The sequence below is a fragment of the Lissotriton vulgaris genome, chromosome 8, assembly GCF_964263255.1.
Source record: "Lissotriton vulgaris chromosome 8, aLisVul1.2, whole genome shotgun sequence".
NCBI classification, from domain to species: Eukaryota; Metazoa; Chordata; class Amphibia; order Caudata; family Salamandridae; genus Lissotriton; species Lissotriton vulgaris.
Genome location: NC_141696.1, coordinates 1,422,217,745 through 1,422,231,588, shown reverse-complemented (window position 1 = coordinate 1,422,231,588; position 13,844 = coordinate 1,422,217,745).

The following is a 13,844-nucleotide window of genomic DNA, read 5'->3' as shown; positions in this document are numbered from 1 at the left end:
CTGAATTAGAATAGTAATACTGTAAAGGTCCTTTCTTATAGAATAAACTAGCTAAAACACTACATGAAATTCCATATGTTAGTGGTAAATGGTGGTAGGTCACACCCTCAGCTACCGAAGTAGGTAACTTCATACATACATAACAATCTTCTATTTCCATCGCTTCTACATAATGTACTAATAGGTTTTCAAATACATTTAAATGAGTTCGTTTTTTAATTCTAGTATAATGTAGCTCTTCCTCATCTGATGCTCCTAAATCTACCTTCTGTTGTCTAATTCTAAGTGCTTTCTCCTGTGTATCTATTATTGCAGGTATATCTGTTGTTTGTAGCTCCTCTGTATCTACTGGTGTTTGCTTATTAGTATTATTCTTCATATTTCTACTCTAATAGCTATTGTCAGTCCTATCCGAACTATGAATACTATTGCTATACTACATACACATACTCTACAGCATGTTTTTAAACAATTTATTTTCGGTCTTCCGTTAACAGTGCGATCAGCCATTTCTAGCTTAGGAGATTCAACCCCTCTTTGTAACTTTTACACAGCCTTTTACCCTGTGAAAATTTCAGGTTGGTCTCACTTCTTCGTCAGTTTGATCAGCAATCAATTCTTCATCACTTTTGTCACTTATTTCCAAGTTTTCAAAATCCTCCAACACTATATAGGTACATTCAGGGCCTTTGTATTTATTATTCAGTCTTTTTAGTCGTGGACTTCGCCTTCGTGTTTGTATCACAGGTTGATCAGCTTGACTTGTTATTTCATTCACTTGTTCAGGGGCTTCATCAATTGTTTTTAAACGTAGTCTCAGTCTTTTGATAAAACCTAGGCCACTTGTCTCCTTTTCTGAGTCGTTTAGCTGGCACTGTGCTTTGGCCTTCTTCCAATGCTCTTTTATTTTCATTCAGTTGTGGCACATTTATTTCAATGCTGTCTTCTGTATCCCTCTCTATCTGACTAGGTCCAGGTCCTATTTCTGTTTCTTCCGCCTGTTACTAATCTGGCCTTGTTCAGGTATGGGCTGAGTTTGACTTTTGTTTGTTTCACCTTCTTCTTCCTGAAAACAATTTTCTACCCCTGTCTGGTCCTGCTCAAGCTCTTCGAATCCTTGATTTTCTTCTGCTTGAGCATCCGCCCTAATTACTATCTGTCCCTTTTCAAACTCTGGAGTTCTTGGTGGAGTGTCGATTATCTGATCTTTCCCTATCTGTTCCTCCTCAGATTCACTTTTGACTTGTATTTCTATGATCTGAGTACCTTCTTCTAAACCTGTCTCATCCTCACTGTCACTTGGCAGGTTTGACTTCTTGTTCTTGCATATTCTGCAGGTATATCGATTATTGGAATCCAATCATCTTGAATGTTGCTCTGTTGTTCCTCTTCAGCTACTTCAGGATTGATATTTTTAGACCCCTCAGTTGCACAACCTTCAGCTTCAGTTTCATCAGGTTCAGTCACTCTTTTTGTATGACTGGCATGAATCCAGTGTGGAACTCCTGCACACTTTACACCTGTAGTAGTTACTAAAATGACTTGACGTGGTTTTCCGCACCTTTGTGCAAGGAAAGACTTTCGAGTATGTTTCTTTAGCACTACCCATTCGCCTGGGTTCAGGTCATGTGCTGGAGTTGCTTGTCTGGCGACATCGTCTTCCCCAACCTGGTGAGAGATAGAACGCACTTGATCAGCCAGTTCTTTGCAGTACTCCAGTACTAAATCATCAGATATACTTATCAGTTTGTGTCCTGGCACCCATGCTTGCCTCATTGCTCTTCCCATCAGTATTTCATGGGGACTCAAGCCTGTGTTCCTGTCTGGAATACTTCTGAGTCCCATCAGAACAAGTGGCAAAGCATCTGGCCACTCCAATCGGGTAGACTCATACATCTTTCCCAGTCTTGACTTGATTGTGCCATTCAATTGTTCTACCACTCCAGAAGCCTCTCGGCCATATGCACAGTGCAGTTTTTGCTTAATTTTGAATGCTTCACAAATTAGACTAATTATTTCATTATTAAAATGGCAGCCTCGGTCTGATTCAATCATTACTGGAAAACCGAAACGTGGTATAAGCTCTCTAAGTAGAAGTTTAGCTACAGTGATGCTTTAATTTCTGCATGTGGGGTAAGCTTCCACCCATTTTGAAAACAGGCAGACAATGACAAGGATGTATTTTAGTCCTCGACAAGGGGGTAACTGAATGAAATCAATTTGTAATCGTATAAAGGGACCTTCTGCCTTTCCAATCTTTCCTGGTAGCACCATTGTTTTCTTTCCTGGATTCATTTGCTGACAAACCAGGCATCTCTGGCAAAGCGCCTCTGCTATGTTTCTGAATTTCGAATTGAACCATGACTGTCTAAACAGAAGTATCATAGCATCTCTTCCCAAATGAGAATCTCCATGAACCATCCTAGCCATAGGAGCAAGCATACAGTCTGGTAACACTGGCCTTCCATCAATATATACAATTACACCATCTTCAGCCCTTCTCTGACAACCTATTTTCCTCCATTCTTCCTTTTCCTTTGGTTCTGCTCCATTCTGCAAATCTCTCACTTGCTCCCACGTATTCACACCTTCTAGCAACATAAGTTGGCAGCTGTTTCGCCCACCTCAACTTTTTTATTAACAGCCATTTTATATTTTGCACAATGTTGGGCTAACTGGTCAGCATATCGGTTACCAGCTGTCACTTTGTTATTTCCATATTTGTGAGCAGCACACTTAACCACAGCCACTTCTTTTGGTAACTGGATTGCTTCAAGTAAATCTTTTATGTAATGACCATTTTTAATTGGAGTACCTGAAGAAGTCAGAAACTCTCTTTGCATCCATAGTTGGCCATAGTCGTGCACAACCCCGTAACCATACTGGCTGTCAGTACATATGGTTACCTTCCAATTTTTCCCAAATTTGCAGGCTTTTGCTAATGCAACCAATTCGGCTATTTGTGCAGACTTGACTCCAGGTAAATAGGATGCATCAATTGGACCTCCCAGCATGCACACGGCATAAGCAGCACTTAGACCTCCTTCCTCATGTCTCATACATGAGCCATCTACAAATAGATCATATTCTGAATCAATTAATGGCTATTCTCTTATGTCTGGAGGTGGTTTTGTACTATATTCAGTCAAGTCGATACAGTCATGTTCAATTTCTCCCTTTACTTCTACAAAATATGAGTTAGGTAGCAGTGTTGCTGGGTTCAGAATATTACACCTAGCAATGGTTACATTTCCTGCACCTACAAGGATTTTCTCATACTTAGTCAGCCGACTAGGTGTGAGATACTGGGTCTTAGTCCGGGTTAGCAAAATTACAACTGCATGTGAAACATACACGGTCACAGGATGTCCCATAATAATGGACTCACTCTGTTCCAGGCTCATGCACGTTGCAGCCACTGCTTTCAGACATCCGGGCAAGGCAGATGCTACTGGGTCTAATGTGGAAGAAAAATATGCCACAGGATGTCTCATCAAACCGTGAATTTGAGTTAAAACCGAAAGTGCTCAATTATCTCGTGTGTCACAGAATAGTGCAAAATCCTTTGAATAGTCAGGCATCCCTAATGCTGGTGCTGTACACAATCAATCAATCAATCAATCATCGCATTTATATAGAGCGCTACTCACCCGGAGGGGACTCAAGGCGCTGGGGGGGGGCTGCTACTGCTACTGCTCGAAGAGCCAGGTCTTGAGTTGCTTCCTGAAGGAAAGGTGGTCCTGGGTCCATCGGAGGTGGATGGGGAGGGAGTTCCATGTCTTGGCTGCCAGGTAGGAGAAGGATCTTCCTCCCGTGGTGGCTCTGCGGATGCGTGGAACGGCGGTGAGGGTGAGGCTGGTGGATCGTAGCTGGCGGGTGGGAGTGTAGAAGGACAGGCGGGTGTTGAGGTACCTGGGGCCCAGGTCGTGGAGAGCCTTGTGTGCATGGGTGAGGAGTCTGAACGTGATCCTCTTGCTGACCGAGAGCCAGTGCAGGTCTCTCAGGTGTCTGGAGATGTGGCTGTGTTGAGGGATGTCCAGGATGAGTCGTGCGGAGGCGTTCTGGATGCGTTGGAGTCTTTTCTGAAGTTTGGCTGTGGTTCCGGCGTAGAGGGTGTTTCCGTAGTCCAGTCGGCTGGTGACGAGTGCCTGGGTGACCGTCTTCCTGGTTTCGGTGGGGATCCACCGGAAGATCTTCCGGAGCATACGCAGGGTGTTGAAGCACGACGAAGAGACGGCGTTGACTTGTCTGGTCATCGAGAGGGAGGAGTCCAGGATGAAGCCCAGGTTCCGTGCGTGGTCCGTCGGCTTGGGAGCGGTGCCCAGGGCAGGGGGCCACCAGTCGTCCCAGGCGGAGGGCGATGATCCCAGGATGAGGACTTTCGTCTTGTCTGAGTTCAGTTTCAGGCGGCTGTTCTTCATCCATTCGGCGACGTCTTTCATCCCTTCGTGTAGGCTGGTTCTGGCGGTCGTTGGTGAGGGAGAGAATCAGCTTGGTGTCGTCGGCGTAGGAGATGATGTTGATGTTTTGTTGGCGTGCGATGGCTGCGAGGGGGCTCATGTAGACATTGAAGAGGGTGGGGCTAAGTGATGATCCTTGTGGTACTCCGCAGATGACTTCGGTGGCCTCGGATCTGAACGGGGGGAGGCGGACCCTCTGGGTTCTTCCGGTGAGGGACGAGGTGATCCATTCCAGTGCCTTCTCTTGGATTCCGATGTTGTTGAGGCGCTGCACTAGGGTGCGGTGTCAGACCGTGTCGAACGCTGCGAAGAGGTCCAGGAGGATGAGGGCCGCTGTTTCCCCGTTGTCGAGCAGGGATCTGATGTCGTCTGTGGCTGCGATGAGGGCGGTTTTGGTGCTGTGGTTGGCTCGGAAGCCGGACTGCGAGTGGTCGAGGGATCCGTTTGTCTCGAGGAAGGCGGCAAGCTGACAGTTGACGGTCTTCTCGATGACCTTGACAGGAAAAGGGAGGCGCGAGATGGGACGGTAGTTCTTGAGGTCGGTGGGGTCCGCTGTTGGTTTCTTCAGGAGGGTGCTGAGCTCGGCGTGCTTCCAGCTCTCCGGGAAGGTGGCGGTGTTGAAGGAGGTGTTGATGATGTCCTGGAGTTGGGGTGCGAAGATGGAGTCGGCTTTGTTGAAGACGTGGTGGGGGCAGGGGTCGGTTGGTGATCCGGAGTGGATGGTGTTCATCACGCGGGTGGTGCCTTCGGTGCTGACTGGAGTCCAGGTGCGAGGGTGGTGGTGGCGGTCGTTGGCTCGGTGGTTGGGTGCGTGGTCTGTGTGCCGAAGCTGTTGTGTATGTCGGCGATTTTGCTGTGGAAGAACGAGGCGAGTGAGTCGCAGAGGTCTTGCAAGGGACACAGACATTCTCGTAATTTTACAAAAGCAGTCATGCTTTCGTCATACCACTCTACTGTGTCTTTTGCTCTTTTCTTTGTAATTTGTATCAATGGCTTTGCTAGAACTGCAAATCCCACAATCCATTGTCTGCAGTATCCAACAACTCCAAGAAACATTCAGATCTCTTTCTGAGTTTGAGGCAAATTCATGTTTCTAATTATTCTGATTCTTTCTGAGGTAACCCTTCTGATGCCTCTTTCTATCTGGTGCCCCAGATATTTCACTGATGTGGTGCAAAATTGTAATTTTTCAGGTGACACTTTATGTCCTCCTTCTCCAAAATGATTCAGTAAAGCAATGGTATCACCAACACAGTCATTACGTGTTTTAGACGCCACCAATAGGTCGTCTATATACTGGACTGTCCAGGCAGTACCAAAGACTCAAGGCACTTTTTCAAAATCTGATTAAAAATCGAGGGGCTTTCTGTGTACCCCTGGGGGACACGATTCTAGACATAAACATGACTGTCGAATTCAAACGAGAAAATAAATTTGCTATCTGGGTGCAATGGAATCGAGAAAAATGTCTGACACAGGTCAATGACAGTAAACAATTATTTCTGCTGCAACACCTGCTTTTATTTCTGGGCTCATTTTGTACTGTCGAATATTTGGATAAACTGCACCCTCTTTTATCGTCACTTTTATTGGATCAACATTTGCCATTAATCCTACATCTTTTCCAGTAAAATCCCATACATTAGGTTTTACAGTCTGTTGTAGTTCTTCTGGTAAATCTTCTATTGTCAGCCTTTTAGTTTCTGTCTCTTGTTTTGCTAACATCAGTTTATAAACTCCGTCTTCGTCTGGGATTTAAATTTCAACACCACTTGGGGTACAGAAAATAGTGCAATTCATTTTGCACAACAAGTCTAACAAGTTTACTGGACTTGAATCACATACAACAAATCTATGCATTTCTTTAAAATTCCCTATTCTAACTTCCATTGGTTCTGTAACTGGGGTACTAATTTGTTTATTAGAAACGCCCCCTACTTGGATCACTTCTCCCGAGAGGGGTAGGTTTGGAACGTCTGCTGTGAGGGACCTACACTGGCTCCCCGTCGACAAGAGGATCACATTCAGGCTCCTCACCCACGCACACAAGTCCCTCCACGACCTGGGCCCCAAAAACCTCAATGACCACCTGACCTTCTACACGCCCACCCGCCAGCTACGGTCTACCAGCCTCGCCCTCGCCACCGTACCACGCATCCGAAGAGCCACCGCCGGAGGCAGATCCTTCTCCTACCTGGCGGCCAAGACATGGAACTCCCTCCCCATCCACCTTCGGCTGACCCAGGACCACCTCGCCTTCAGGAGACAACTCAAGACCTGGCTGTTCGAGCAGTAGCTGACCCCTTCCCCCAAGCGCCTTGAGACCCTTCCGGGTGAGTAGTGCGCTATACAAATGTTGTGATTGATTGATTGATTGATTCTCACAGTAGAACGGGTAGCACCAGTGTCCAATAGAAAGGTGACATAATTTCCTTCAACCTTTTCTTCAATGTATGGACCTGACTGGTCTACCGGCAAGGATGCCCCAAGCATGCACTCCTCATACTCCCCTCTCAGGCACCGTCAGTAAGGATCTTCACTGAAAAATGTATCACTCAAAAGAAATTGTGAGGTTGCTGTATCTCTTCTTTCACTTCCCTCCCAATTTGTGGTACCTACACTCTGTTGTACTTTGCTCCTACAATTTGGCATAGGTGTGGGGGGTAACTGGTTTTGTATTACCTGCTTTTGGGTCTTCCGTGGCACCTCATTCTGCATCTGTGGATTCAAATCATTAATTTGCATATTACCACTTTGTATCGCCTTACACTCGTTCTTCCAGTGCCCCAACTTGCCACACCCGTGACATGGAAACCTCTTCCTTGCCTTCTCTCTATTGAATTTTCCTCTTGGCTTTCCTACATTTCCATCACCCTGATTCTGGTTACTATTTAATTGGTTTAACTGGAGTTCTTGTTGCTCTGCTAATTTTACTTGTGCCCACATTACCTTTTCTTTCAACTCTTTTCGCCTATTGTCAAGCTCATCTTCACAGTATTTAGCATATTTAAGAATGTCATCAATAGGTTTAGCCTGCCAACATATTTTATGATCTTTAATCTACTGGGAAATTTCTGGCCTTAATCCTGATACAAATCGATAGATGAAATGCGTCATATCCTTCATATCTATGTTATCCAATCCGCTGTACTGTTTAAATACTTGTAATAAGCGTTCATAATATGTATGCACAGATTCATCTTTATTTTGGGTAGTTCTATCTATTCTAGTCCAATCTGTCTCTTTTGCGGGTACCTTCCCTTTCAGGTAGAGTATTAATTACCTGGTTGTATTTCTTCATTACTTCCTCGGAAGGAGCCCCTGTCTTTGGGTCTCTAGGGTATTCATCACTAGGCCAATCAACAGCAATTTTAAATTCTGTCCACAAATCTACAGGTACAACTATGTCAAATAATCCATCTAAATCTTTTAGTAGACATTTTGAAACCTTCACAAATCTCTCAACTTGTCTGTACCATTCTACAGGTTTCTTACAAAGTTTTGGGAAGTCATATGTAAATGACAAAATATCCTGTCAGGACCATGGGACATGCACATAACCTCCACCTGGTACCTCTTTCATAGGACATCATTTTTCCACCTTTTCTGTCTCTTTTAATACATATGTTATGTTATGTTATGTTAATAACACTTCTATAGCGCACAGCTGCCCCAGCCAAGGGGAGTCCCGGCACTTCAGACAGAGTACACAAACACAACAGAGCAGAGCAGAGACAGCCGCGCACAAGACAAAAAAACTAAGATGGACGAGGGAACAAGTGCGTTTTTATCGCCCTCCTAAACTTCAGGAGCTCATCAAGTTCTCAAATGTGGGACAGGAGAGAGTTCAACAATTTAGCGGCCAGAACTCGAAAGGATCGACCCCCCGCCCTACACCGCCTAAACCGAGGGACCACGACCAAGTTTTGTCCCGAGGATCTTAGAGAGCGCGAAGGCACATAAGGCGTCAGAAGCTTATCGAGGATCTGAGGGGAGACCAGCTTAAGGATCTTAAAAACTAGGCACAAGGTTTTAAAATGGATCCTCTGTGCCATAGGTAACCAGTGTAAAGAACGGATGGTACTTTCCTCAGAGCAGAACCTCGGTAGACCCACCAGTGCTCTGGCTGCGGCGTTCTGAACACGTTGCATCCGAAGCAATTTGTCTTGCTTGAACCTCTTCTTTTTTCTTTGCCCATCTACTTTTCCATTTTTCTAGTTCTCCCCATTTTTGCAATGTCATCGGCTCTCTGATTTGTACCTTTTTACCTGACACATTCATATTTTCTAAATCTTGATCGGAAAATTCAACTCAATATGGTTTTTGTAATACTTTAGATTTGCCAATATCAATTCCCATACTAGCTGCTGTATCCATTAATTTTTCATGAAACACTTTTGTATTTCTGGTAATGCTTTTACATATAAATAATAATTCATCTTCACTAAATGTATTTAACCTTTCCAATCCCACATTCCTAGCCATCATTTCCTCTAATTCAATTCTTAATTTATATATATCTAATGGCTTGGGCTGCGATTTTGGTTTCTCTATTTCTCATGTCCATCTTTCTATTTCCTCTGGGGTTACTACTGTGGCACTTCTTGTACCTGAGGATGTTTCCATCTGTACTTCTCTCAAATTTTGAGAAATGGTTTTCCTAATTGAGCTACTCTCTGGTTCTCTTATTGGTAAGTGCATTAGGGAGATTACGGACTCACATTCACTTGCCTGATCATCTATTATCATAGGTTCCTTTCTTGGTTGCACTACCGGTGTAGTCAAAATGGGAGTTTTAGGACTAGCTTGTTTGTCTCCGTACAAAGGAACAACTGGACCAATGGTTACTGGTATTGTCAGGGCTTTGGGACTTGTATTTAATTGAGAAATCTTCTGAATTAATTCACTTCTCTGTTTATTTAATGCTTCTCCTTCTCTGTCCTGTAATACCTTTTCTATTGAAGTCTCATGTACCACTTGAGGAATCAGAGGTGGTTTCAGAAACGGTGCATTTGGATTTACTATATTTGGTTCCTCATTATAGGGTGGTGGATTTTTCATTAATAAATCCTCTAAATAATCATCATCTGATTAACCAATGGTCATTAAATCTTTTGTTTTCTCAGTCCTTTTACTTCCAGTAGGTTCCTCTAAAGTTAATACTGGATATAGTCCTTCCACTATCATATTCTGTCACCATTGTTTCATTTGTTTATCTCTAGTTTCTCATGAATACTTAGGGTAGAATTTACTCAACCCTTTGTCACTTCTGGGTCTGTCTCGCTCAAAAGCCTCAATCTCCCATTCCTCTAGTGCCTCATACTGCGTTAATCTAGGTCTGGGATTTAAATCATTCATACGTGTCCTTAAAATAAATAGAACTCTGCCATTAAAAGTACCATTTTGGGGAAATGCCAAAACTCTGTCATCTTTAGTGTATTCCACCCAATTTTCTAACCATACACAAGTGTGGTAGCCTCTATCAAACATCATACATGATGCAGGAGTATTCGGTGGTGGAATATTAATTCCTTCTCTAGTTTTAATCAGTTTGTCCTTTTTGAAAAAATTCTTAACTGTATTTACGAATTACATTTTTCTTTCACCTCCGTACATAGTATAAGGTCTGCCTCTCATCATCTGTTCTTTAGCAAAACCTAAGTACCTCCTATCAGGTCTGTTTCCGTCAAATGGACATATTTGCCACATATAGTTTCACCAGGATTTGGTTTTCAATTATATATGTAATGTAATGTAATGTATGTATACTTGTAAAGCGCACTGTTACCTCGTTACGTGGTGTCCTGGCGCTGTATACAGCCGGGGAACCCGTCCTGGCTTTCCCTGTGAGAGGGCACCCCCAAGGTGAAGCCAGGCATCCCCGGCGCTGCTGGGGCCGTTGTGGAGATTAAGCAAGCTATTGCCCAGAGTTACAGAGTGGGACCCATGGTTAGCATAGGCACCTAGGCGAGAATTATCGAACCCTGGTCCCAGCCCGACTTCTGCTTCAAGGTCTGCCGCTTCTAACCAGTGAGCCACACTTCTCCACAATATACTATATACTATACTATACTCGTTTGTTTACTTAAAGTGCTTCCAATACCAGTGTGTTTCTTATTTTTCTTCAACCAATCAACACTGTAGTTGCAAATAACACTTAACCAATGAGTGAGCGACCTTTCTCATGGGACGAGTCCCCACGCTCCTGCGCTCACCCCTCCTTTACAATTACTATCTTAGCTAAACGCCCGCTGTTTCAATCAATACCAGCGCGGCTCTGAGTGACGTCAGTGCAGCACCGCGACCGACTCCCTCCTTTGCAAGGCAATACGAAAACCTTTTTCTTTTCTCTTTAAAGTGCAGATTTATTATTCAACAACGTAAAAACATTCGCCACTGTACCTGAGTGACTAATTCAAAGGAAAGATAAATTTCACTTACTACGAGTAAATCCCTTCCGTTTACTCTTCATATACTACAAATACATCCCTTCCGCCTACCCTTCATACAAGCATTAGAGAACCTGTTACTCCTTCAGACTTATCCACTCCGGGATATATATTAAGACCAAAGTTTCACCAGTGAACCCCTTTGCTATCAATCAAGCTCAGACGAACCTGCTACTCCTTCTGTGTGACCCTTTCTAGGTGATATCACAACAAAGGTTTTGCTAGTGAACTCCTTGCTATCATTTATTCACACATTCATACAGAAAACCCTAAATAGTGCTTCCGGTACTACCTAACCATTCACTAATTTCCTCTAGGTAAGTGACCTCACTGCAGTGTGGCTTCCATTTAAGTCCCGCTATTCTGCCCCCGGGGGGATTCCAGACAAAACATATAACAGGTACGAACAATTTTGGTTAATACATAAAATCAATATAGCATCAACAGAATCAATCAAATTTCAATAATATCACAATAATATCATTTTTGATCAATCAATACATGTAATCATAACCAACTAACTACCTATCTTGTAACTAAACCCTAACCTTTCCTCTTCTACCAAAAGAATATACTGATAGAGCGCGCAGGTCACCCAACTACCATACTCACCTGGGCCCATAATCAATAACTCAGTTAATTAATCAGGTAACCTTCGCTCTACAACCAGTTAAATTTACCTACTAGGTCTTATACCATTGACTTACCAATCCTTGTTGCTGGTACCTGTAACCTATTGGATCAGGGAGTTAGTTTTAAAGATAGTTCAATAAACAATAGCATTTGCACTCATATAATAACCACACTTTGCTAAAGAAATATTATACTAATCATCTATACTAATATAATAAAGAGAGAGCCCAAACCTTTGAGGCGGGTAATCTCAGGAACCACAGCATCAATCACAACACCCAATACAGCGTTGGAAAGGGCAGTTGCAGCAGAAGGACATAGGCTAGGCAGACGCCCACCATATACATTTAAAAGGTAAAAGAACCGTGCCAGCAAAGTAGTCCCTTGTGGGCGTGTCTGCGTTGTGCTGTGGGCGTGTGCTTGGGGGCGTGACAAACGCTGGGGGCGTGTGGTACGTTCCGCCCTTCATGCCATCTCTCATAGTGTGTGCTAATCCCACCCTGCTCCCTTTAAATACCCCTGCACCCCATAATCATAACCCACCCACCCTTACTCCTTAAAATACCCCAACACCCTTAAACACTAACCCATCTTAACCCTATAAATATACCCTGTACCCCAAAACCCAAACCTATCCGTAAACCCTAAAAATACCCCTGTACCCCAAAACCCAAACCTAGCCCTGAACCCTATAAATACCCCTGTACCTCAAAACCCAAACCTACCCCTGAACCTTAAAAATATCCCTGTACCCCAAAACCCAAACCTAGCCCTGAACCCTAAAAATACCACTGTACCCCAAAACCCAAACCTACCCCTGAACCCTAAAATACCCCTGTACCCCAAAACCAAAACCTAGCCCTGAAGCTTAAAAATACCCCTGTACCCCAAAACCCAAACCTAGCTCTGAACCCATAAAATACCCCTGTACCCCAAAACCCAAACCTAGCCCTGAACCCTAAAAATATCCCTATACCCCAAAACCCAAACTTAGCCCTGAACCCTAAAAATACCCCTGTACCCCAAAACCCATACCTATCCCTAAACCCTAAAACTACCCCTGTACTCCATTACCCAAAACTATATCTGAACCCTTAAAATACCCAAACACCCAAAAACATATACCTCAGTACCCCAAAACATATACCCCTATACCCATACTTACCTTATCCAAACAGTGAAAAAAAAACATGCTTTTAACATTCATGCATTTATAACGAATTTCGTTGTAAATGTATGCGTGGTAAAAGCATATAAAATGTAATGCCATGCGTTATAATGGCATTGCGGAGTCATGGTACTTTCGTAATGAAAGTATGCGGAGTTATGGTATGCGGAAAGAAAGTTGCGGAATAATGGGTGTTTACCCTCCCCCGGTAAGTACATTGGTGGCACGGCGGCCCACATCTCCAGCAACATACTCATATTTTTTCACCACCCATTTGAAAAATGCACATGTTTCTCTCATTGATGGCCAGCACCGACATACACTTTTAGACACACCTTCTGCCACAAGTTCTAGAATTGCGAACTTTAGAGCTGGGGAGCTACGTTCGTATCTCGGCTTCAGCTCAACATCCTGTGATTCCAGGAATATCGCTTTGCCTCCCCATGCTTACCACAAATGAATGTGTTCTTCTGTAATGTAAATTGTGCTCATGCCATGTTGTCGAGTTCGCGCTTTATAATATTGCAAGGAAAAATAAAGTAGGGAAATTTGAGTTCACACACTACTGAACGCGCACTCTTAACCCCAGCCAGCTCGTCATGGGCGTTACCTGCGCTGCGCGGATGACGAGCTGGCTTTGTCACGTTACGCGGGATTTTTAAAAATGCCGCGCACAGCGGGAAAAGCCGCCGCAACGATGCGGTTAAGTGCATCAGCAGTGCACTGTGAATCGGAGCGTTTCACAGGCCTGTCACAGATAAGAAATGCTATCAAAACGAAATCCTACAAAACAATATACTACTGGCCGGCAGCAATTTATACCCGGAAAACGTCGGGACGGGCTGCTAGTTTATTAATAAGGGAAGGTAAGAAAAGGGAACATGCTATATAATCAAAAACGATTTGAGCAGTTAATAAAAAGGGAGGGTAAGAAAAAGAACATGATATGGAAAACGATTTTGTCATTCAACTATAGGAAAGGTGAGAAAATGGAACACACTATTAAATCGAAACGCATTGATCATTTACTAATAGGATGGGTAAGAAAAAAGGAACATGCTATAAAAGTTGCAAAAACTTCTGACCATAGGGTGGGTAAGAAAAAGGGAACATATATATACATATATATGCAAT